General features: G+C 34.4%; 1 long non-coding RNA gene across 2 annotated transcripts in view; it reads left to right on the top strand.

Annotated features, from left to right (window-relative positions):
• LOC135198994 (uncharacterized) overlaps positions 1-14,749 on the top strand; it is a 50,094-nt gene that overhangs the window by 20,239 nt on the left and 15,106 nt on the right. Inside the window, exon 1 of one of the 2 annotated variants that reach the window (XR_010310901.1) lies at positions 1,470-1,640. The exons of the other annotated variant lie outside the window; for it this stretch is intronic. This is a non-coding gene — a long non-coding RNA (uncharacterized LOC135198994). Of the gene's footprint in view, positions 1-1,469; positions 1,641-14,749 lie in introns of those variants that run through there. 2 annotated transcript variants of the gene reach the window in all.

Genomic DNA, 14,749 nt, shown 5'->3' with positions numbered 1-14,749 from the left:
GTTAATAACAGTAATGACCTGAGACCACATTCGTAAAGGTACGCACTGGCTTCCATTGTGATCTTTTTCCAACCAGCATTATACACCTCTGTTCAACAGTCATCTTACCTCCAGGGTCTTACTGCCACAACTACGTTGATATATATATATATATATATATATATATATATATATATATATATATATATATATATATGCTCTTGTCACACATCATCTGTCCATATTTTACCAGTGAACAGGGATACAGAAGAATATCTAAAATATATGGGTGCAACATGTAAATCTTCTTATACTGTATATACTTATATATATATTTAAAAAGTCACAGGAGATGCACGTGACTTCATTATAAGCGAATACCAAGAAAATAATAGGTAGAAATTCAAGTGCTTTCGTTTTTACTAGGAGAATGTCAAGGAACAAACGAAATACAGTTGGAAAGAACGTTACAAGGTAAACAAGAGGATCAAGAATACCGGATGGTTAATTGTCAAAAGAGTAAAAATCAAAAAGATAATCCAGTATTATTGGATATCACATGTATAAAACTGAGTATGTTAATTTTGTTGCTTATATTTATTTACAACTTTTTTTTATTATAAAGGCATCGAGTTTAAAAAAACAAAGACTTAAATTTAGAACACTTCCATTATTTGACTTGATGAAACAAGATTCAGTGATATTCCTTTTAACTGTGTCTTTACATAGGATTAAAGCTCTTGCTTGACTCCAGTTAATAGGATGATCTAAATCTCATATGTACGAATAATGCACTCGTTATTTGTCCAGTTCTCACAGAATATTGGTGCTGTTTGATTCGTTGTGAAAGGGATTTTCCGGTTTGTCCGTAATATATTTTATCACACTTTTTACAAGGAATTGCATATATGCAGCAGGGAACATCTTTAGAAGAATATTTTATTACTAAACTCGTAACATTAATATTACTGAAAACAACATTTATGTTAAAAAGCTTTAAAATTCTAGGAATATCTAAAAAACGTTTTATCATACGGTAATTTTAGAATGTTATGCTTACTAAATTCAAGTTTGTCATTGGTTGAATAAAATATTTTTCTAGCTCTTTTACATGCCACATCTGCAAAAGTCCTTGGGTATTTAGTGTCAAGGCAGTATCATAAAAAAGACGTAAATTTCACTTCAGTCAGGGAATTGTTTTGGCTTTTGCCTGTATTTCATTTCCATTCTTCCAAGGCGACTTTCTCCCCTTCTTCAGTTTCTCACTCCCCCAATTTTGGTTCTACGCTGTGATTAAGTCCCTTGTGATGCTAGTAAACATCCCCTAGTTAATTCAAGTAACATAATAGTCCTTCCGGTGTAAACTCCCAGTCATTTCATGCCCCTTGAGGGATTTGTAAATTTTTAGACTGAGAGAAAGTAGTGTGTCACGTTCCCCACGTGTTCCTCGTCTTAGTACTGATGCTAGAATGCAATCTCTTTGCAGACAACACCGTGCCTGATTATGGGAGAAATTGGGAATCCTTTGGAATAAGTCTTGCATTAAAATAACCCGTTTGCGCAAAATTCTGATCTCCATGTCTGGTTCATTTCCCAGCCACGTGTTTCTGGTGGATCGACAATCAACCACCTTATTAGTTCCTGGACCTATGTAAATTGATGTAAGTATAGTTCATTTAAAACTAAAGTTCAGAGTTTATGTAAATTCCTCCTTTTTCAGTAATGTCGGCCTTCTGCCGTGTTTTTTTTTTTTTTTTTTTTTTTTTTTTTTTTTATATCTCGTCCCTCCATTCAAAGCCATATTTAAGAGTGTTAGAGCACATTTTCCAGGAGGGAACGAGCAGCTAAGAACAATATATATATATATATATATATAAATATGTATATATATATATATTTAATATATATATATATATATATTATATATATTATATATACGGTGACAGGAATTTTGATTCCGGTAATTTCATTCCTGGAATTTTGATTCCCGGTAATTTGATTCCTGGTATTGTTGATTCCCGGTGATTTGATTCCCGACTAACAATTACTTCTAAGAGTTCCTAAACAAAAGTAAATAGGGCAATAGTCTATTTACTAACAAGTTCTTCCAAAGTATACATGACAATAGTCTATTTACCAACAATTACTTCTAAGAGTTCTTAAACAAAAGTAAATAGGGCAATAGTCTGTTTACTAACAAGTACTTCCATTTACTAACAAAAAAACATCCGATAATAAGTGTCAAGGCATTTCCTTCTGTAGAAAGCTTTTTATAAACTCCAGTCTTTAATCATGGCTCGTACCATTGAAAGCACCCGTGGAAAAAAGAAACTAGTTGACGACTTAAATTACACTTACGAAAAACAGAGAACGAATGCTGATGGGTCTAAAATTTATTGGAGGTGTGATGTAAAGAGCTGCAGGGCACGCCTGCATACTTCCACAGAAGAAAATGACTACAAGGTACTGATTCGTACTGGTGAACATCATCACACTTCATGTGAAACAAAGCCAAAAGTTTCTCAGGCTTTAACCAAATTGAAGTTTACCGCTCTTTCAAGCCAAGAAACTTCTCGCTCACTTATTGCAGCAACCAGTGCATCATTAGGTGCAAATGAAAGGGCCCAACTACCTTCGGTCGAAAGTTTTAGTCGAAGCTTCTGGAAATGGCGTCAAATCAATGAAGTCGTTCCCGCACTTCCATGACGTAGGACTGTATTCATAATTCCCGATGATTTTAGTTTATTGGAAAGGGGTGAAGTCTTTCTACAATTTGATAGTGGAGAAACAGATGAAAACAGAATACTACTTTTGCAACAAATAAGGGACTTGATGATTTGAGGCATGCAACTCATTTAGCTGGGGATGGAACTTTCAAGTGTGTGCCTAGAATATATTTTCAGTTATTTACTCTACATATTCAGTGTACCAAGGTTATTTGCCCTCCTCCCAGACAAAAAGGAAGAAGCATATGAGCGACTTTTTGTAAAACTGTGAATTATGTCCCAATATAAATCCCCAGGCATGCACGATGGATTTTGAAAAAGCGCATATGAGCATTGTACGTAAAGTATTTCCAAATGTGCGCATTTCAGCATGCCTTTTCCACTTATCGCAAAGCATTTACCGCAAGATTATTGATTTGGGTTATAAGGAAAGATATCACAGAGATGATGACTTCAGTGTAAAAGTCAGGTGTTTATCAGCTCTTTTCCTACTTCCACTAGATGAGGTGGTAGATGGATTTGACGAAATTGCAGACGACGAAGACATCCCGCAGGAACTGGTGTCATATTTTGAAGCATGTTATATTGGGTGTGAAAGGGGTAGAAGTAATCGACGAAGGCGAATATCACCTTTATATCCTATTGATATATGGAATGTACGTGAGAGAACTTTGCAAGATCATCCTCGCACCAATAATAATTTAGAAGGTTATCACTGTGCTCTACAGAGTGTTGTTCAAGGTATTCATCCGAACATCTGGAAAGTATTTCAGCATTGAAAAAAGAAGAGAACCTTGCCCAATTAAAATAAACTCAATTTGAAGCTGGTCATGATATTCCAAATAAGCGAAAGTACAAGAACTTAAACGAGCGATTGAAAAATATAGTTTTGCGGTATGATTCACAGAAAAAAATGGACTTCTTAAAAGCAGTTGCAAGGATATTCATTATTAAAACTAGTATTTCCTCTACTCTTGCAATGCTTTTTATTGACTATTGTTTGTGTACAAAATTTTACTTTTAATTGTCAATAAAGAAAAATTTTTGCTTAATTGTTTAATATACCAATATTTTATAACTATTTGGGAAAAATAAGCAAATAGACTATTTACATTAAAAAAAAGTCATGGGTAGAAGAACTGAAAGTTTGCCGTGAGTTGTATGGTAATTAGCACTTCGGAATCAAACTTCCGGGAATCAACATACCTAGAACCATACATACATATATATACATACATACATACATATATATATATATATATATATATATATATATATATATATATATATATATATATATATATTAATATATATTCAAAGGAATCTGTTCCCAGTCTTTCCAGGTGTTATTATTATTATTGAAGACAGCCCCAATGTGTGGTACAAATGTAGGAACACCTGAGAAACGTCAGGGGCAAAAGTGAACCCGTAAAGAACAATAAATAGAACATAAGATATTGAAATGCCGAGAACGTGTTTGAAGATAATGGGAGAGCTGTATTTCTCAAGGAGTATCTTAATTCTGTTATTCATCCATGTTCTGAATATTGCTCCCTGTTCGGTCTTCAGTAGCTGACTCGCAACATACAAACTTATATATTTATATGAGTGAGGGTGTGTATGTGTATAAATGTACGTATGCAGTGTGTGTGTCTGTACCTTAAGGTGTTTGCCTTACTGTGTTTTTATCAATGTTGTAAATAAGTTGTTTCGAATAGTTTTCAGAGCAAGAATTGTTATTAGGAATTCTACGTAAACTCCAGCTCCAAAAAGAAATGACCTCAGCTGTTTCCAAGGCCAAAGTAATCGGTAAAGTTTCAACAACATTAATTTTTATAAAAGTATATTGAAAAAAAAGCAATATGTCATTTTTTTAATTGGTTTAATAGCACCTGACAGAATAGGTGTGTGTGTGTTGCACGGCCATTAAATCCAATGGAAATAACAAATAGAAATAACACTAGCTCTAAATTAATTGTCGGGTGGTAAATTTGAAAAATACTGATTTTTTCCTTTGTCTGCGCTGTAGGTGTCTGTTTATTCTTCCAATTTTTAGGCAAGCTGTGCACTTCCCTGATGATACTACAAATGATTTCTGTGCACTGATGAGAATAAAATTCGTACCTTGAGCAGAGTCGAGATACTGAGTCACGGTTAGGTTGTACAAGACTCCTTCAAATAAAAATTCAGACGTTGCTTGGCTTTTGATGAGGAACTATTTCAGGATTCAATCTGGTGATTGTTGTACTTTACTGATAAGAGAGTTATTAACGCATCCCTCTACGAATATTACTCACTGGGGTTATTGATTCACTGAAGGGACGTCCATTTTTTATTCGTATTATTTTTCTGGCTTACCACATCTTAGCCTTACTATAATTCTCGCGAAGTAGGAACGCAAGGCAGATGATCGATAAAGGAAAGTAAGTCGAGAGTTGAATTTCCTAGAATTAATTTATTTTCACTGTCCCTTTTCTTAATTTATTCTGTTCATTGTGCAGTGTTGTTCACGAAATCATTTCCTTTCAGAGTTCACACAGTTGTGATTTATACAACAGTTGTAATACATTGTAGGTTGTAACGCAGGAAACTCTGATGCTTCCGTCATAATTATGGCAGCCGATCTCTTGGGTAGCAAGATGGTGACGAAGGGGCTTCACTTCTGCCATCAAAAGGAGATGCTCAGTTCCTGATTTCCTTGCATCCTCGAGTCTCAGTCCGTAAAAACTTCTACGGTGTGACTTCATTTGCAGAAGCATCATCGCCTTTCTATATGAACTCTTTCTGCACTTCGAGGGACGAGGAAAATCTTGATTATAGTCATTCTAGGTTTTCCTCATCAAGCATTCGAGTGTTGTGGAGAGCATGTTGAAGTGCTTTCCAACATTTCGTATAAGAATCATAACCCTCTGTTCTGTGGTGACATTGAGATGACATATTTACTATTTGTATATATCATCAGCGTTTCACAATTAGAACAACACTACGAAAGAAAATATATACAAATAAAAATCCTTAGGTGAGTAATGTATAATAATTCTGGCTACTGGTACAAAATCACAGAAAGCCAAATTGCGACTTTTCGAATATAGTCTTACCTCGCTACCGTCATTTACAAAAATGGTGTCGTAAACCGTTGTTTGTGGGTAATGAGGTAGGAGTTTCGTCCCTCTTATCATTCATTTTAGAATAAATCATAAATCGAAAGCATGTATCACTATATGGATTGGATTTACGACTTTAGTTGGCAAATATTTTTCGAGACGCACTAATATGCGTTCTACGAAACATCATAGACGACAAGCGCTGCACAATGAAATTGAAAGATGGTACAAGACATTATTATCAAGATGTTATGAGGAATAAATTAAAATTCTAATTTAAATTCAATAGTTTATGATATGAATCGGCTTCTCAAAATAATAAAAACAGAACATATATTCAAAACATGGTTAAGTAAAGGAATAGAAATATTTTCCCCAGATATGCAGGTCTCCGAACAATCTCAAAAGCGTTCTCAGTATCCCAGATTTTTCAGCAATTCAAGAAAAGAAAGATCTGGGTTGGGCGATGCAATGTCGTGCATCTTGATAACAAACACTTCGAGTGTTAATGGGGCTTGACTTCATCCTCATCATTTGATTATTGAAAGATTCAGCAACCACAGACCTAAACTCAAAATATGGGATCAATGCAATTATTTTGTTTTGAAGGCCAAACCAAATACTGTAGGTATATATATGATATAAAAAGTAATGGGCCAAGAACACTACCTTGAAGAATATTTCTGTAGTGAACGCTCATCAAAAATGACTGTTTGCAATATAGTACTTGGAATTTCAATAATAATTCTAAAAAACAGAACACCAGCTCCCACCTGTTTAAGTTTGAAGGCAAGGGCCTCACTATTAACACTCAAAAGCAAGACCAAGTATCCAGTCTTCTTAACTAGAATAAAAGGACTTATGAAGACACAGATAATGATAGGAGAGAATTGCTAAAGCTAAACAAAAAAGGAAGGAACAGAAGATTATTTTGAGCACAGGCGGCAGTATGAAGTGTTTCCAGCAAGTATCTGAAAACTCTACATCCTAAGTAAATTGTAGAAAGTGGGCGGTAATCAGCAAGGTTACGGTTACCAAAACCATTTTTACCTAAGTTAGTAGCATTACCAATTATCGAACAAGTGAAAAAGAACCCCTTCTAGTTAACCAACCAGAAATCTTTACAAAAACCGAAGAGGTCTAAACTTCCATAAGCATACAGGTTCAGGAAAAGACTTGATTTTCAGTGGACCAAAAAAGCTAGGATAACCAGAAAAACCACACTGTTGAGTAGCTTACCGAACTAATGTCATCATAGGGGATCTCCGCATAGGACGTCTCCTCTGTTTATGATACGCATTCCACTGGCAGTGGGAAAGCATCTCTTCTGGCGAATTCCATTGGTGGTGAACAAGTTGACAGTAGAGTACTTAGCACGTGTCAGCATAGAGCATCTTATCATGGGACATCCACTGTGGTTGTCCTATCATTCATCTGTCTACTTGGAGAAGAGGAAGACCAATGTTAAACCTCTTCGCTAAACAGTTCAACAGAAAGCTAGAGGTCTACTTCGGTGGTCCCAGATCCATTCGCTGTGGCAGAGAATACCCTTCAGCAGTCATCTCCTGAACAGAGAGATGGGTCCCAAGAATCTCAGAATGACCCCCAGCAGCTCCTTTGTGGCCCCAAGAAGAGTGGTTCCCGGATCTTCTATCTCTTCCCTCAGCAGTGCTGAGAGAGATTCCCCCTTGGCACAACCTTGCCTACCAACCTCACGTAGAGGTACCACCAATCAGTTGGGTCCCTATCTTTTCACGGCTGGAGACTATCCAGTATCCCAAACGAGCGAGAAGTTTTTCCTCTCAGGGCAAGGACTCAGATGCCTGGCTACCTCAGATCTTGGTCAACCGTGTACCAGGGCAAATGGGCCATCTACTATGATTCGTGTCGTCGACGGGGTTTCTGTCCACTCGGAACTTCAGATCAGCAGATAGTGGACGTCCTGGTCTTCTCAGAACAGAGAAACGTCTTTCTTTTGCTGCTGTCAGGGGCTACATGCCTGCCTTAGGATTGGTTCTTCGTCCGAAAGACGTGGAAATCACTTTATCCTGGGACAACTCTGTTATTCAAGAGTTTTGAGTGGTCTTGTTCACCTAGGGAACTCAACCTCCTACGTGGGACCTTACTCTGGTGCTGAGTAGTCGAGGCATATTGCAGTTCTCATTACTTTGCTTACCGTCAGACATATCATCAAGAAGGGTTTCTTTTGACTTAGGACAGCGGGTGTCAAAACCATTCGCTTTAAGCAAATGAAGAACTACTGAATTACCTTAAAAAGTGTATATTCGGGAGAAACCCACCATTATGTTTCTCATTTTGCTAGAAATGATTTCTTTCATAGTCAAATTATATTTGTTTCAAGTTGAAGCATATACTCAAAAAGCTAAACATAAATAAATTATATCACTTACTATTAAATGTTGTTTCCTTTTGACTAACAATCCGCAGCTTGAGAATCCTCTTCTGTGAGGTACTATTACAGCAATTATGAAACATGACATTGCTTTCTTATATTCTCTTAAAACAAAGAGTTTTCATGATGACCTCCACAAACCTGCAATTACTCAAACGTGTAAATGACAGGACGCTTCGAATAGTTTTAGGACCAAATATTTTGATTACGGACTGTACAGAGAGCCAAAGTACGCTTCAGTCATGACAAGTCTGTGGGGGTATTCATGAAATCCCTTTGTGTTAAGAGAATATAAAAATAGCAATGTCATGTTTTATCATTTGAATTTTGTGCGGGTAGTTAGTGAAAAGGAAACACCAGTAATTGTAAATGAATTGTCGTGGAACGCTGAAAAATACAGGAGGATTTTCTTTGGCTGTTTTAGGTCGTTTCATTCTTGCAATTCTTAGTTAAGTTGTGCACTTCCCAGAAGATACCATGAATGATTTCTATGCACTGAACAGAACAAAACTCGTATCTTGAGTAGAGATACTGAGTCACGGTTAGGTTGTAAAAGATTCCTTCCAATAAAACTCCGGACGTTGCATGGTTTTTTATGAAAAACTATTTCAGGATTTAATCTGGGGATTGTTTTAACTATACTGAAAAGAGTAATCATCGCATCCTTATACGAATATTACTCCTTTCTTTTTCACGTGAATATATATATATATATATATATATATATATATATATATATATATATATATATATATATATAAAGGTGGCAAAAAACCTTTATTTATACATAGCATCACGTTTTATATACTTCGTGATCAAGTTATTCATATATATATATATATATATATATATATATATATATATATATATATATTAGGAATTATTTATATATAATATATATATATATATATATATATATATATATATATATGTGTGTGTGTGTGTGTGTGTGTGCGTGTGTGTGTTTTCACTTAATTACCTATTTAACCTCATTACAAGACTGTTAACCTTTTCTGTTGGACGAACTATGTAGGTACTCGTCCATTTATATTTTATATTACCCTGTAATAGTTGTAAGCACCGTTAACTATTTTCACTCGTTTATACCTTATGTAAGTCTTGAAGTCAATTTAAACATATTTCCGGTGTATGTTCTTTTTGATCTGGTTATTAGTCATTAAAGTTCTCCGTAAGAGGACTATTGGAAGGCGAAACTGTTGGGACAAATTAAGAATTCCGTTTCCTCTTTTCCTCTAGTTTCTCCTTCGTCTTCCATTGTGGAGTACATTGAGATATTTCATCTTCGAGATCGAGAAGAATGCAACTATATGATATATATATATATATATATATATATATATATATATATATATATATATATATATATATATATATATATATATATATATAATATAAATTCCCCGCCAGTGTCTCGCCCTTTTCAAGAATAAGCTTAAAACTGGCTCGTGTGCTATTTTACAGTGGAATATTAACCGGTAAAAATTGGCTTTCTCGGTGCGGATATTCCGATTCTAATCAGAATATTCTTTTGTAAAATTCTCATTCAGTTAAAACGCGAACAAAATATTATTGAACATGCGTGTCCTTCGAACACGTCCAGTTATCGCTGTGGCTGTTTCCCTGACTAGAAGGAAAACGACTCAGGTCATTAATGTCCCAGTTTAGCCAACTTATAATCTACAGCATAATTTGCCTCAGATGTAATTTGCTAATAAATTTCTGGTTTTCTTTGCATTGTCTTTGATGACGTCCACAGTTACTCCAAAGTGTTTTAATCTTTTTTTTTCCTTGCTAATTATTTGGGGAGTCTTATGTCGATCATTTGAACTGTACAACTATAGTTTTGCTTATGAAAATGTAAAACTTACAAAACATCTCCGAGGTTTTTATTTTATTTTATTTTTTTATCACTAAGAGGATAGGTAAGGACTGTCGATTTAATGCAGACTTTTTGTAATACAAGCGAGATTTGGCACCATTGAATTTCCTCTAAAAAGTTTTCATGTTTTTTTTTTTCTTTTTTTTGCATGCTTTATTTCAGCAAGATAAACTATGTTGGAAAATAATAACAGAGAATCAGAATTCTCCCATAATTGCGTTTCCTTGCCACTGTTTTCTCACAACCCAGAAACACACACGAGATCACTATCATAATTATGAAAATTATAATTAGAGTGACTGGATTGTTTCTCAGTCATCTGCAGTAAAATCTATTTCTGAGTTATTCGAAAAGATGTGTCTTGTTCTTCCTCGGGTGTTTTGCAACGGGTCACGTGATGAGGGAATTTTTGACCCATAGCTATGACTTCGGTCATGACAGAAGGTGACATAATATGGGGAGAGATTTAATATTCCATGGACAGTCATGGCATTACCTTAATTAATTTCCTTTTATTTTTGGTCATGTTAAGTTTGGTAATACAACTTGTAATTTTTATAGTTCATAAGTTTTGTTTCGGCCTTAAACTGCATCAAAATATATTATTTCGGCCTATGAAAATGTAAAATTCACGATGCATCTGCGATGGAGCTGTTAATTCCATTGCTGAGAGCGCAAGTTAAGGACCATCCATTTAATGCAAACTTTTTGTAATGCAAACGACATTTGGCACCACTGAATAGAATAAAATTATTTTCACATACACCAAAAACAGAAAATCAATTTTTTTTTTTTTTTTTTTTTTTTTTTTGTATTTTGAACACTTCGAGTCTGGAATCTTATTTGATAGAAACTAGCAAGATAATTAAGAAAGCTAAAATTATAGTTGCCGTAAAACCTTTTTTTTTATGTGTGAAGTATTCGATATCACAATAATTTGTATATATATATATTATATATATAATTTATATTATATATGATTTATATTATATATAATTTATGTTATATATAATAATAAGGGTTTTTATAGGAAGGGTATCGACAACTTCATCTGATTCTCAAATGGGTCTGCTGTTCATAAAAGGTTAAGAACCTCAACATTTGCATTTCCAGTTTATCGCTCTTGTTAGGATTTGAAGAACCTTTCAACTCGTTGATATTCAGATAACCAGCAATTATTTTGTTTTTATTTCTCATCCAGTGCATTGAAAATTAGAATGTTCTTTTGAACCTAGGAAATAACATTTTTGCTTTTCTTTTATAAGTACTATTTTGAATTTTATTTCCTTGATAATGAGAGAAATGTTCCTTTCAACAAACCTTTTCATCTGATGGTGACAGCTGCTCAGATGTTTTGAAATCTTTTGTGAGGTTCTTTTCCTTGTATCGTCACTGATATCCAAGGTTTTGTGATTGGAAATTTCAAACCCAGCACAAGATTAGTTAAGAGAGAGAGAGAGAGAGAGAGAGAGAGAGAGAGAGAGAGACGACGACGCGAGAGATGTCGAGGAGAGAGGAGCGAGAGAGAGAGAGAGAGAGAGAGAGAGAGAGAGAAACAAAGCACCGAAAAGAACAAGTACATTTAAACTCGTCATGATGACTGAAGCCTTGATTGCCAGATCAGTATCCTCATTTCCTTTTTTGCCTTCGTGAGAAGGGACCCATTATATTGCAACATTTATTCTGTATTCGTACAATCTGCGCAAGGATAACTTCATTGTGAGGAACTCAAGTAACTGGGTTATGTGAATATCCTATTGAATCATGAAGGAATCTTGGAAGAAAAGGCTGCAGCCGTCATTACCTCAGGAGAGCCATATCTTTCTGAAATCCGTCTGAAACCAAATCCTTCCAGCAGCCATCTTTAGCCCAAACCTCAAGAAATTTGAAAGTAACAGACAGGGTGAAATGTGTGGGTATATATCATTTTAAAATATATGTAGATGATGATTATTGATGATAACGAATAAAATAGTTTTAAGATTCACTGCTTTATTTAAGAAATTTTTTTGTAATTTTAGTGGCTGCAATATTCTTGTGTATCTTTACTAGAGTGAACCGGTCTTACAAAATATGAAATACGTAATACGTTTTTCCCAATAGGTATTAACTTGATTACGAACATTTAAATTAGCTTTTGCAATTTCGGTGGTAATTAATGAAAAATTGTTGAGGTATTGGGGAGGCGGAGACACACCACACATTGTGAAGGCGAGGTTTCGTTTGCCCTACGGCATTCTGAACGAAACTTCGTGTTATTTACAAGCAAAACCGATAAAGAATTATGCTTGAAGGTACAATCTGTTTTCCGCTGAGAATGAGGGATGAAAAATGTTCCAAAAAACAATGAATAATTTATTTCACTTCATGACTGTCACACATGGCACTTAAATGATATGTTAAATAAATGAATTACATTTCAACATCATAATGACAACATAAATACCAGTAAACGTACGGTACTGAAGCATGACCAGTGCAGTACCAAGAGATAAGACTGCCTGGTTGGTTATCATACGATTTAGTCGAAATAAAATGATAATATTTATGTACACAATAAGAAGAACAAAACAATCTGCTGAATAGATACTTGGCACAATTCTGTCTCCCAGAATGAGACAGTTGGACTGCCATGTCTGTCTGTCTTCCGTGTAAAAACTGAAAACGATTTCGTGATAGAATCCACTTAACTTTTCAAGGTGAATATTTTGCCAAATCCTATAGAACAGATGTGCTTTGCTGGAGTACACAGAGGACTGGCGACTTTGCGTACACATTGGAAGCACAATCTTATTAAAAGATTATCCCTAATTAGCTCCAGATGTGGATAACCTACAGAGGACAATTTAAAACTTTAAAACACAGACACAGCACCCAATTACCAACTGGTAACTTGCACATGAACAGATATTATGTATTCATGTGTAAGTTTAGTTATATATGATAAACATGAAAAGTACAGTAGTGTCTGTAAAATAGAGGATCTATGAAGCATGGAAAGACTGTTATCAGTGCATGTGAGACTTCTGTATCTTAATTAAGTAACGAGATGGCTTCATCGGTGGCTCACCAAAGGCATGATGCAAAATACGACAGTCGGGGGAGCTAAAAAGTAGTGGTCCATGACAGAAAGATCATGGATAAGTGACAGACAATTCGCACAAATAAATCAATTCAAATCCTTCATCATATTACCAATAAGTAACTAAAGGTTAGATTCTCTGCAGGGCCACAAGTCATTTGTTTTCAGAGGTAAACATCGATGAGTACTAGTGCTGGAAATTTCCTCAAATACAAGGGATATGAGCAATGTTAATTCACACACCACTAAGTCAGTAGCAGTATTTTCTTTATGACAGTCATGTTTTAAAATGTATAATTACACACACCTTTAGTTTGTTACCTTTGGTTTAACAATGAACTTTGCAAATACAAACAAGAGATTATGAAACAATTTATGTATGTTTATATATATATATATATATATATATATATATATATATATATATATATATGTATGTATATATATATTTTATTTTGTTTCATAGTTCCCTGTTTGGTTGTGCAGAGTAAGCATATATATATATATATATATATATATATATATATATATATATATATATATATATATATATATATATATATATATATAATCATGCATGTGTATTTTGTGTATAAGTAACATTTCAACTGGTTTTTGCTTCAATGTGATTTTATTAGAAATATGCAACATATTATTTGGTCATGATGATGTTCACCTTTTCCTCCTTGACATTCTGAATGTGTTATTGCCCCTCGATATTTCACATTTAATGATCTTCAGGTTTCAAGCTTACAAAAATAATAATAGAATCTGTGTTCTGGTGATTTACAGTTGTGACATTGCAAATGATAAAACAACACACATTCCGCTATATCACAAGATTATGGACATTATAGGGAATAATGACATAACATCCAAGGAATATACATTTCAAGATGGTCAGTGCCAAGTCACATTCAGTACTGAACAAATTGAAGACACAAAAGAAAAGGACTGAACATGACACACCATTTCTAATACAGTACATTCATTATGCAGATACTTGAGTGAAAAAATCAGTGATATCTATAACTATGTGTTTAATGAGTGAGTTGAAGACATCAAGAAGCCCGCTCTTGATGAAAAGTGATGGAGACCATGACTTGACAGTGCATATCCCATTGTCTCGAAAAGAGGTTTGTGCTACTAAAGTCATTCTTGCATAAAGGAATCTGGTCCAAAGAGATACTTTCCTTCAGTGCTGACTGCAGAGTGCAAAGAAAATTGCAGTACTTCTGGGCCATGCTCTGTTGTGAAGCTAATAACTTAAGACTGTACAGAAAGATTACTGTAATACTTTTCATGGAGAGAAGGGCAGTCTACTGCATATATTGGTCACGATATTATGGTAAAGCACCTCTCCTTTGGTGTTTATCTTAATTTTGGTTTATTTCAGTTTGTTTTATTTACATGGTAATAAATATGCTGTAGAAGTGCATAATATTATATATATATATATATATAATATATATATTACTAGATCTATATATATATATATATATATATATATATATTTAATATAAATATATATATTTCTCGATATAT

This window comes from Macrobrachium nipponense, chromosome 23 (assembly GCF_015104395.2).
Source record: "Macrobrachium nipponense isolate FS-2020 chromosome 23, ASM1510439v2, whole genome shotgun sequence".
NCBI lineage: Eukaryota > Metazoa > Arthropoda > Malacostraca > Decapoda > Palaemonidae > Macrobrachium > Macrobrachium nipponense.
This window is presented reverse-complemented; position numbering and strand designations above follow the sequence as displayed.